Source organism: Pinus tabuliformis, chromosome 8, assembly GCF_031772625.1.
Source record: "Pinus tabuliformis cultivar Carrire ecotype Pingquan chromosome 8, CPIR1, whole genome shotgun sequence".
In the NCBI taxonomy this organism is placed as follows: domain Eukaryota; kingdom Viridiplantae; phylum Streptophyta; class Pinopsida; order Pinales; family Pinaceae; genus Pinus; species Pinus tabuliformis.
In genome coordinates, this window is record NC_142294.1 from 1,210,061,125 (window position 1) to 1,210,072,225 (window position 11,101).

The window sequence follows — 11,101 nt, forward strand, 5'->3', positions numbered from 1 at the left end:
TTTCATTACTTGATGGATTTTCTGGATACAACCAAATCTTAATTCAACCAAAGGACCATGCAAAAACTGTGTTTACTACTCCTTGGGGTACTTTCATATATTTGAAAATGTATTTTGGATTAATGAATGCGGGAGCAACATTTCAAAGAGCTATGGATATAGCGTTTGCTAAAGAAATCCATGACTTCCTAGTTGTTTACCAAGATGACATTACAGCTTTTTCCAAATCTGATAATGAATATTTAGATCATCTTAGAAGAGTTTTCATTAAATGCAAAAAAGTTGGGATTTCCTTAAATCCCCAAAAGACACTCTTTGGTCTAGAAAAAGGTAAACGCTTGGGACATAATATCCAAAGATGGAATTAATATAGATCCTGCTAGAATAGAGGCAATCTTGACCATCACCCATCCTAGAAACATCAAAGAATTACAGTCATTTTTAGGCAAAATAAACTTTCTTAGGAGATTCATTTCAAATTTAGCTGAATTAATTAGAGAACTAAATAGCATGTTAAGAAAAGATTCAGCGTTTAAATAGATAGTGGAAGCTAAACTGCCTTTTGAGGCCATCAAACAAGCCCTTACCAAAACTCCAATCCTTATAAGTCCTCACTTTCAAAAAGATTTTATAATTTTTTCTTTTGCTTCAAAACATACTATTGCAACAGTCTTGTTAGAAAAGAATAATCAAGGATATGAACAGCCCATTGCATTTTTCAGTAAATCTTTAAGAGATGCAACACTAAAATACAACATAATGGAAAAAAAGGCATTAGCTTAGTAAAAGCTATTAAAGATTTTGGAGTATACATCTTGTATTCACAAATCATTGCTTATGTTCCAAATTTAGTAGTAAAGGACATTTTGACACAAAATGGACCCGAAGGGAAGAGAGGCAAATGGATTGCTACTATTTTGGAATATGACATAGAAATAAAACTTTCAAAACTTATCAAAGGCCAAGGTTTAGCCAAACTCATGGCTTAATCGAACTATCAGGCCTTAGATATAAATTTCATTGGTGCCCTTGATGATCAGGAAGAAATGGCGGCTCCACAGATCAGTGAACCTTTTACAGATTCAACTTGGTATGCAGATATCATATCTGTCTTACTAAACTTACAAGCTCCTCCTGGTTTATCTAGAACTAAAGCTAGATTTTTAAAAATGAAATCAATGAGATATTTATCATAGATAATGCTTTATTTTGGAAAGATAATGGTGGTATTCTATTAAATTGTTTACTGAAAGATGAAGTTGATAAAATTATGCAAGAATTTAATGTAGGAGATTGTGGAGGACACTTTTATTGGAAGACTACTTTTGACAAAATTCTGAGGGCTAGTTTTTACTGGCCCACTCTTTTTGCAGATGTTAAGAAACATGTGACCTCCTGTCATAAATGTCAAATATTTGATGGAAAAAGAAAGCTTTTACCTTTACCTCTCAAACTCATCTCCACATAAGTGTCATGTCAACAATGGAGTTTAGACTTTTTTGGAGAAATTCACCCAGCCTCCTCAACCCAACGTAAATGGATTTTGACAACCACTTATTGCTTTACCAAATGGATAGAAGTCATCCATTCTAGAAAAGTTACAGACTCTGTTATTATCTCATTCGTAGAAAACAATATTCTGTCAAGATTTGGACGCCCCAAAAATCTCATCACTGATAATACAATTGCCTTTAAATCCAAGAAAATGGTAGACTTTTGTAACAAATACCACATCACCCTTGGCCATTCCACTGCCTATTACCCTCAAGGTAAAGGACTTGCAGAATCCTTTAACAAAAGCCTTGTCAATATCATTAAGAAATTACTGGAAGATAACAAAAAGACATGGAACAAAAAGTTGGTCAATGCCTTATGGGCAGACAGACTAACTACCAAAAAATCTATTGGTACATCTCCCTATCAATTAATATATGGAATGGATGTTGTTTTTCCATCCTCTTTGGGAGTGCCAGTGATGAAGATCATCCAGGAGTTGCAGGTAGAACCAAATGATATCTAGAGGAGGATAAATGAACAATACACTTGCAGCAAACCAGAGAAGAAGTCTATGTCAAATCACAAATAATCCAGGATAAAATCAAAAAGATTTTTGATAAAAGGACTAAAGTTAATGATTTTTACATAGGTAACAAAGTACTTAAATGGGATTCTAGAAGGGAAGACAAGGGAAAACATGGCAAATTTGACTGTCTATGGCAAAGTCGTTATGTCATTTATGGTTACAGGGGTAACAATGCATTTTTCTTGAAAGAGTTAGATAGGACAGATCTACCAGGAGGACCTGTTAATGGTAGAATGCTAAAGCATTACTTTTCCACAGATTAACAATAGTTCACTTTACTTTACTCATTGTATATAACAGTGCAGAGTTTAGATTGGATTGGATGGTGATCTTTTGAAGTTGAAGCCCGGAGAGAAGGCCCTGAGCTTTAAAGGGTTCACCATCATAAGTATGAATAAAGAAGAATCACAGAAGAACAGTTTAGAAGGTAACTTCAGTCACAATTTCAAAGGCTACTGATCTTAAAGTTCTTGTGTTAATTTTAGGTATATTCTATGCTAGAGCAATTTATTTCAATTTCTTTTCCACATTACCAATCACATCAGCATAAAGTAAACTATAGATTGAACATAAATATAAATCGTAGAAGACAAGCCAAGACAAAAGAACACAAGATGTGGCGCTAAACAGGGACAACCCCCACAATGTGGGGAAACCCTTGATTAATTCTTCTTTTATGTTCTTCAAAGTTCAGCAGAGAAAGTGAGAGAGATAAAACATTTACAATAGAAGTCAATCACTTTTGACTTTTGGTATCGGCATGAGATAAGTTGAAGACATATTGCTTCAACTGATTCTCTAAGGTGACTTGTTCACCTATCATAGTGCTGCATCTCGTCTATTTGTTGCACATTACTGTGTGACACCTTGCTGTACTGTCACATGTGTTGAACCTTGATGACCGAGCTGCTCTCATCTTCATGCTGCTCATCATGCTGCATTTCTCATGGTCTTATTCATCATCAAGTTGCCCATGCTCATGATCTCATTCATCATTATGATGCCCATGTTCATATCATCATGCATCATTATGCTGCCCATGCTCATATCATCATGTTGCTTATTATGTTACCCATGATCTCATACATCATGATGTCCATACTCATATCATCATGCATCGTTATGTTGCCCACGCTCATATCATCATGTTGCTAATTATGCTGCCCATGATCTCATACATCATGCTGCCTTCCTTCGGAGACAGATGCTCCAGCTGTTTCGGCAGTTCCCGGTAATTTCGGCTTTTCCAGCAGTTTCGGCTTTTCCGGCAGTTCTGACAGTTCCAGTGTTTCTGGCTTTTCCATCTTTTTCGATATTTCCAGCTTTTCTGACATTTCTAGCTTTTCCGGCAGTTCCGGCTTTTCTGGCTTTTCTAACAATTCCGGCGTTTCCAGATTTTCTGGCAGTTTTAGCTTTTTCCGGCTATTCCGACTTTTTCGACTTTTCCTTAGGATCTCTCCTCCTACTAAAACCCAAAGACAGGTAGAGAGAGGAAGAGATCCAAGTATGTGTAGAAATGACTTGAAGTCCTCTTCTATTTATACTAAAACTTAGAGGTTGAATAGACATGACTGTTGGGCTTCTGAGCCTACATAGGTTGTTGGTCAGCTTGATAATAATTCCATAATCAAAATAAATTCATATATCCATAAATACTTATCGGAATCGAATGACCTTTAAATCAATCCTACACCTCTCGACGAGAGGGATCCAATAAAAATATCAGTTGCCATAAGTAAGTTGACCCACATGGAGTTTGGCCCTAGTAGCCAATTTTAACACTCCCTCTCAACTAGGGAGAACTCCATCCGCCGATCCATATGTCCGAATGTACTATCTCTGCCATCAGTGCCCTACACTGCTCTGCTCAGCTCTTGCTCAGCTCAGCTGGCTCTACTCAGCTCAGCGCTGCTCAGCTCAGCTTTACTGGCTCTGCTTAGCTCTGTTGGCTCTGCTAGCTCTACTCTGCTCAACTTAGCTCTGCTAAACCAAGAAGAAGAAGAATTGATCGAGAGTGTCTCATACCATTCTCCACTGACCCGAAGTCAGTCTCAGAGTGTGTACCACTGGTCCCAAACCAGTCTCAACCGACCTAAAGTCAGCGCCATAGTGGGTACCACTCCTACTACTGGTCCTAGACCAGTATCATCAGTCTCAGAGAGTGTACCATTGGTCCTAGACCAGTCTCAACCGACCCGAAGTTAGTGTCATAGTATGTACCACTCTCATTAGTCCCAGACCAGTCCTCCACTGACCCGAAGTCAGTGTTAGAGTATGTACCACTAGTCCCAGACCAGTCTCAATTGACCCGAAGTCAGTGTCATAGTGGGTACAACTCCTACAACTGGTCCCAGACCAGTGCTCCACTGACTCGAAGTCAGTCTCAGAGTATGTACCACTGGTCCCAGACCAGTCTCAACTGACCCGAAGTCAGTGTCATAGTGGGTACAACTCCTACAACTAGTCCCAGACCAGTATCATTGACCCAGATCAATGAAGGTCATCCTAGAATAGGGAGTACGATAGATACAGCGATGCGTCCATCAGTACTACTATGGTCCCTATCCTCATTTCCCTACTCATTGATCAGATGAGAGGTACTTCCCATGAGTCCCAGAGTGCATGGGTAAGATGCCTCAACAGGAGAACTTAATCAATCTTGTCATCACAGGAGAACTAATCATCCTGCTACACAATACCCATGGAGAACACATCATCCAAGCCTCACAACAGAGCTAATCATCATGCTACATAATCATCATGGGGAACACATCATCTAGACCTCACAGGAGGACTAATCATCCTGCTACATAGTCGTCATGGAGAACACATCATCCAGACCTCACAGGAGGACTAATCATCTTGCTACATAGTCGTCATGGAGAACACATCATCCAGACCTCACAGGAGAACTAATCCTCCTGCTACACAGGAGAGCGAATCATCCTGTCTCACAAGAGAGCGAATAATCTTGTTCACAAGAGAGCGAATCATTCTGTCCCACAAGAGAGTGAATCATCTTGTCCATAGGAGAGCAAATCATCTTGTCCACAGCAGAGCGAATCATCCTGTCCCAGTGCGCACCACCAGGGGAGGGTGATTCACCCTGTAGTCGTATGTTGCTCCAATAGGAACCGCAAGCCCCCAGAGCTCCCAGAGCTTAATGTATGCAACATGCAGGACCCTTTTACAAGGGTCTCTCGACGACTCCAAGTCGTTCGGGAAAATGACAAATTTGATCTTTCCCCGGGGCTCTGACAAAGTGTAGCGACCTATACATCATCTCAGTGCGATGGAGCCTCCTTGCTCATCGACTTACCATATCCCAGATATCGCAGTATCTGATGTCTCTCTGCTGGAGCAACATTGAATATGAGATTCCTCAATAATCAAATCCCACCTCTGGTTTTCACAGAGAATCACAGTGGTATTCATCATGTGTACTCACTGAAGAGTTTCCACAACCATGCAACTTCATACGAGGTCATACTCGTAGTTATGTATCCGATCTCGGCAACACTTATAACAACTGATTTTTGCTTCCTTCTCATCCATGATATAGAAGCAAAATCTAAAGAGAACCAACACTGAGAAGTGCTCCAGTGATCTTCCACACTGCCTGCCCAGTCAGCATTCGAATAATCATGCAGTTTTCATATTTCTGGCAGTGTATCTCAATCCATGAGATATTGTGCCCTGAAGATATCTCAGAGGATTTTTAGCACCAATCCAGTGAGGATCAACCAAATATGAGCTCACCATGCTAATTGCAAAACATATGTCCGGAGTTCAACAAGAACATCAACGTGATTGAGTTTATGAAACTCAAAGGCATTTCCCAAATCTGGTCCGACATCACTACCATATAACTTCTGAAAGTTAATATCCTCGAGGTAGTCACAGGCTTGCAGTTTATCATTCCACATTCGGAATCCAACTCCCTCTTACTTCTGCAAATGAAAGGGTCCGGACCTGTCAGAAATAGGTCGTCCTTATGAGGTACCAGTATGAGAGGTCTATCATCCACAACCTTTGGGTAATGGTTTGGATCGGTTTCATTCCTAGTGAATCTCAGCTTCATCAAACAGTTATCAATCCTCTCATATTATGCCCGAGGTGTTTTGCTTCAAGCCATAGAGGGCTTTCTTCCACCTATATACATGAGATTCTTATTCATGAATCTCAAACTCCACGAGTTGTTCCAAACCTATGGACCTGCTACATGAGGGGAATGGTCCCCTTGTAAGATTTTCCTTCAGTGCATCTCAGACATGTACCTTCATGCTCTTTTTGAATTTAGGCATCCCGGTCACCATCTGACTCACAGACCTCCGGTGTTGAGTCAATGGACATGGTCCCCCGTGGACTTGATACAACCCTGAACTCTAAAACATCTTTGAAAAATCTATTTTCAAACACATACCGTTCCATCGATGAGTGCCACCCTGAAACCTTAAACTTCCATTTCCGAGATGGACACCAGGTTCTTCTTACGATCAGGTACATAAAAGAGATTCTGGGGTTCCTTTCTTTCTTTGAAGAGTCTACCATTTCCTTAATGACTTGCATTACTTATCATTCCTCTAATCATTGAAGATGTCCCTGGAATGATTGTTATCTTCATCAAGAGATATGTCTCTGCTATTCGGACACTCCTTTGCATTGCATGATGGCTGAAATTAATGCAACCAAGGCATCTGCCTTTCCTTCCACCCTTAGATCTGAACTTCCCAATGAAGTGTTCTTCTGTCGTGCCATTCTGATAATATTCTCTGCTTCCACTTCACCCTTGGTGAACTTAGAAGAGAGATGTGGAACTCATTGATCCTTTTGTCTTGTCCCTATTGTCTTTGGTGATTTCTCTTTCACTCTTGCTTGGGCATTATCTTCACCTCAGCTCTGATACCATGTTAATTTTAGGTATGTTCTATGCTAGAGAAATTTATTTCAATTTCTTTTTCACATTAGCAATCGTATCAACATAAAGTAAATTGTATATAGAACATAAATATAAATCGCAGAAGACAAGCCAAGACAAGAGGACGCAAGATGTGGTAGTAGCTAGGGACAAACCCCACAATGGGGAGAAACCCTTGATCAATTTTTATTTTATGTTCTTCAAAGTTCAGCAAAGAAAGTGAGAGAGATAGTACATTTACAATAGAAGTCAATCACTTTTGAGTTTTGATATCGACATGAGATCAATTGAAGACATATTGCTTCAACTAGTTCTCTAAGGTGACTCGTTCACCTATCATAGTGTTGCGTCTCGTCTATTTGTTGCACATTACCGTGTGACACTTTGTTGTACTGTCACATGTGTTGAACCTTGATGACTGAGCTGCTCTCATTTTCATGTTGCTTATTATGTTGCCCATGATCTCATACATCATGCTGCCCATACTCATATCATCATGCATCATTATGTTGCCCATGTTCATATCATCATGCTGCCTATTATGTTGCCCATGATCTCATACATCATGTTGCCTTCCTTCGGAGACAGATGCTCCGGTTGTTTCAGTAATTTCCGGCAGTTCTGGCTTTTCCGGCAGTTCTGACATTTCCTGCTTTTTCGGTATTTCCGGCTTTTCTAACGTTTTCGGCTTTTCTGGCAGTTCCGGCTACTTTTCCAGTGTTTCTGGCAGTTCCGGCTTTTCCGGCAGTTCCAATTTTTTCAGGCTTTTTCAGCGTTTCTGGCTTTTCCTTAGAATATTTCCTCCTACTAAAACCCAAAGACAAATAGAAAGAGGAAGAGATCCAAGTGTGTATAAAATGCCATCCCCATGTCGAGCCACTGTTAGGGTCCTATAATAATAGGGTTCATAACTTTTGAATTGGCTATAGCTGATCTTGTAATATTATACATACTTTTGTTTTCTGCAAAATGTTTTCCATATTAAAAAATTAAAAAAATGTAAAGAGGGTATGTCTTAAAAGAATAATCAAAAGGAAAAAAAAAAAAAAAGTGAACAAAAATAAATAAAAATAAAAATAAATAAAAAAGTGTGAAAAATATGAACACCAAAAAGAAATAAAACAGATCATGAAAGTGTGCAAATTCAAGTGCCACTACTTTTTACTTTACTGTGCAAAATAAGGTTGTGTGCAACTTGGTAAAAATGCCACAATCCATGATGGTCAAACATCGTAATCTTGACTCATTTATGTTTTAAATTTTATGTTGATAGATAGAGAATAAAGATCTAGCCAAAATGTTTAACCTTAGCAGATCAGTAGTTAGGTGGAGAATAAAAATGTGCTCATCAGCTTAATCTGAGCCATTGGAATTTATAAGGTTAGAATTAGATAGTTTGTTTGTAAAAAAAAGGAATAAAGGGTCTACAAGCTCAAATCCACCCAATAAAGTGAAGAAAAAATGTTTTGATAAATAAAAGGTAGGTAAAAAAAAGGTTGCAAATGTATAAGGTTGCTCAGTGAAAAGCACATTTATCATGCTTAATCCTATGTTTCATGTGCAAGAGCATTTATGAGAGTGAAAAGACATTCACAAGCATGTTTAATTAATTTCCCCTCATTTCATTTCACCCCCCACATACTTACTAATTTCTCCATTCTTCCATTATTCCTTATAAAATCATTTTTTCCCTTCATCTTGACCCTTATCCTTTGGTTTCACACATTCCCCTAGTAAATTCCCTTTCAAAACTCACCCCCTTACCAAAACCTTTTTCCCTAGTGTGAAATCCATTCCCCATTGCAAATACTCCACCCCATTAATTTCCCTATTTTCACTTCAAAACCCATAAAACCCCCTATTACTAAGTTTTTATCCCCTCGCAGAAGTTAAATAACTCCTCACTTCATATTTCCCCGATAAACCCTTTTAACCCACCAACCCTTGGTGCAGTTAAAAGACCCCGCCACAATAACCCCTCATCTCACTCCATTAAACCCGCGCTTATATTTAATCTCGACTTTATGTATTAATTAGTTACAATTATTTGTAATTAAACCCTCGGGCCCCGCATATCCCAGTCCTAATTCCCTTCGTGCAGCTTGACCATGCGACTATCATTCGATCTCCCACCCCCAGATCCGACGATGCGCATCCATATTGCACACATTCACCCTGCGACCATTAGTAGCTTGAGAGCACACAAGATTTGCGGTTTTGCATGGGCACTGTTTTGTTACGTGGCAACCCCATGCTAGATCGCGTGGTCGCAAGGGAATACCGTCTGTGTTCCAAAAGTGGTGCGATGGCCCAAAAAACCGGCTCCCCACCAAGACCAAAAATCATCCACTGTTCATTTGTAAATTCCACGCCAAAATATAACTATTGCTGGTTAAAAGGCCGGAGAAGCCCCATTTCACCCTTTTCGCTCGTTTTCACTATGAATGCCGCTCAAGCCGTTCTGCGACACCTTGAGACTCTACAACCAAAATTGACCATCATCCGCTGCCCAAAGAAGCTCCGGACACCCAATTCGAGTATCCAATTCACAGCTGAAGCAACCGTACCCTCTGCATTCACCATTGAAACCAGTTTGCAGCCCATACCACCAAATTCCAGGTATTTTTGGAAAAACCAGAACGATTCTTTAATATGAAAACGTACAGTCAAATTAAAAGATTAATTATATGAAATTAATTAATATATTTGCCTAAATTGGAGGAATTCACTTATATACCCAAAACCCCTTTGTTGCAAACTGAGAATACCCTCTCATTGAACTAGAGCTCCAAAACCTTACTTCTGCAGCAATTACATGCCTAATTCATACCTCTATTCCTAAATATGGCTTCCCAAACCTCTCTGGATGTGAGACCCCTGTCAACCCCTCACTTGGACATCGACCATTTGGCATTAGCAGATAGGGATTTCCAAATAAAGGACACTGCTTCACCAGCGTACCTTCTAAAGGTCCACTGTTGGAATAAGGATAGATTCCTAAACTAAAATGATGACATCTACTTTTGAGAATCCAATTTACCCAAGTATTTATTCCCAGAAGTGCACCCATTCCCTGATATCATACATTTTTGTCATGCCTACTATATCCCTAGCCAAAGGGCTATTGTTGCCCCTAACCAGTAGTTGTTATTCACCATCACTACAGAATCCATCAACCAAATGTTGCAGGTCCAACCCAGCCCAAATGAAACCCCACTGTCTATTGGTGACTTGCTAGACCTTTATGTAAAATTAGACCTGGCTAAAATAGCACAAATTTTCCAGACCTTCATCATAGAAGACCACCATACTCCCACAAATAGTCCACCTTATGCTGCCACCATTTTTTCAGAGAGAGGCAGACAGATAATTACCATGCTCTCTTGCATCCTAGGATATACCTCAGATGAGCATGTGGATGAGGTTATCCTGGCCTTTCTCTCCATATTCACCCTAGGCAAGCCTCCTGCTATCATGTACAACTATGCTCAGTTCATTGCAGACAGGATGCATGAACAGTTCACCAGACTACCAACTGAAAGAGTTTTCAAGTACTCTTCAGTGTTATTTCACATGTTTTTGTATTATCAAGCAGATAAATTCCCTGTCAACATCCAGAAGTTGGATACCAAGGGGAAAGAGAGGTCAGTTATTTATTGGACACCTTTGATCCAGAAATACTCCACAACATTCACCTATAAGGACTTCATCGACTCATTCATCCATCCAGTCATGAACATGTTGACCAATACCCCTCAACCTAGAATCAGCCAAGAAATAAAAAGGGTGTTACAGTTGGCCAAGAACAACAAGGTGGGAGACTGGTATCTGTACCAGAACCACACTGAAATCAGAGTTTATGGATGCCAACTTGCCCCTTATAAACTGCCCAAATACCTCCCTATGAGGATATTTGCACTTGAGTATTTTAGGCAAATCATCAATTGAGATGAAGTAAACTTCCTAGCAACTAGGAAGAAGACCCAATTTAAAATGAAAAACCAATTGGGCCCTTCATATGTAATAACAGAGAAGTTCGACCTGAGGCTGACAAAATGTTGCAGGACATGAAATTCAGGAACAGCTTCATGTGGCAATAT